The following is a 1,666-nucleotide window of genomic DNA, read 5'->3' on the forward strand; positions in this document are numbered from 1 at the left end:
AAAAATATTATCAGATTTTCTTGTTTTAATTGCTGCATAACTTTACATTCAAACATTCAAATCAAGCATCTCCAGTTTTTGATGTTAACTGCAAAAACAGACGAGCATCAGGTAACATCACACTGAACAGAGACTGGAATTTCAAACATCTTCCTCTCTGTATAGTATCTTGTACAGTACCCCCCCAAAAACTTTTAAAGTTGTAACTATGTAACTTCCTTCTCTTAGGAAAAACAAACAAATGAAAATGAAATTGACTGTAGGTGGATGTTTGTTATCTGTCTGTGTTAGTCCCATGATGGACTGGATAGGCATCTGTCCACCGCAATGACCATGAATTACATGGATACATGGCTGACCGGATGACTTAATATAGTTTGTGTGCAAGTATTTATCATGTGGTGTATTTTCATTCATATTTGAAAAGCTGATTATAATCAGCTTACTATAAAAAATTTCCAGCAACTTTTGCTCAAGCACTAATAATCAGTGCATGTGACTCGCTGTTAGCAGTCATGGTAGAATCTACCCTCATGGTACAAAACAAAAATGACGTTGGAAGAGGACCTGACCAATGTTAACTTGAATGTATTCGTACTTCAGCTTTGATTAAAATACACCATCATTTACACAACTGCACAATTGCAGAAATATATCCTGATAGCAGCTCAACATGTTTACAATGCCATGAAGGTATGTCTACTGTAGCTCATATGTTTTTGCATTGTCAATTTTAAATAGTTAAAAAAAAACTGTATAAAAACATATTTTTAATTTGAGGTCACACTCTGCAAGAATTCAGAGGAACCTGGTTGCCTTTCACTGAGAATTTTAAAAACTTGAGCCCATTTTAAATTGACTTTCCAGTGTTGTGTTATAGCCACGAGCTGACACTGAATAAAGGACAAAGCTCCTCTTTATATGTGTTTTTGAAATTTGAGGTGGGTGTGGTTAATATATCTTTATGTTTATAATTGAAAAAATATCAACGAAGTATGTTTTTCAAAGAAATGTAGATACATATAAACTACTGGTTAGACAAAAATCAAACTATGAAGAAGGGACCTAAAAAGTAACATTCTGAATCTTGATTTTTTTTTTCCTTTTGTATCATCAGAAAAACAACAGCACATTATGATGCAGACGAATTGGCAAATGCTGATCAAAATATATTACTGCTAATGTACTTTCATTACAGCGGGGGATTGTTTTTATGTTTATGCAACATACAAACAAAGTTGTGCTGGTTTCTGTGCATATTTAGAATGTCTTTTTAAATAAAGCTCATCGTAACCTTGGTAATTTGCATTTTAATTACTTTAATCTACAGACTGACAACAACAACTGCTGCTCTTGTTGTCATACGGTGCTGTGGCCCCCATTTATTTAAATGTTGTTAGGAAAATGGGAAATATGTGCAGCTTTTCATTAAAATGTGCAAACATGCATGGAGATACAGATACAGGGAGAAAAAGATTGCAAACAGAATGTGCATTTGGTAAAACCACCTTTATTCTTCAACACAGCCTGAACTCTCTGAGCCAGCTTTCTTCTCATTTGTTTAAGTCTTCAGGAATAATTCTTCAGGCTTCTTGGAGGACATCAAAGCTCTTTGGATGTTTCCTGGCTTTTGTTCTGTTCGCTGTCAAAATAGTCCCACACTGCT

Source organism: Haplochromis burtoni, unplaced genomic scaffold (genome assembly GCF_018398535.1).
Source record: "Haplochromis burtoni strain Fernald_Lab_line unplaced genomic scaffold, NCSU_Asbu1 Contig_28, whole genome shotgun sequence".
Classification (NCBI taxonomy): Eukaryota; Metazoa; Chordata; class Actinopteri; order Cichliformes; family Cichlidae; genus Haplochromis; species Haplochromis burtoni.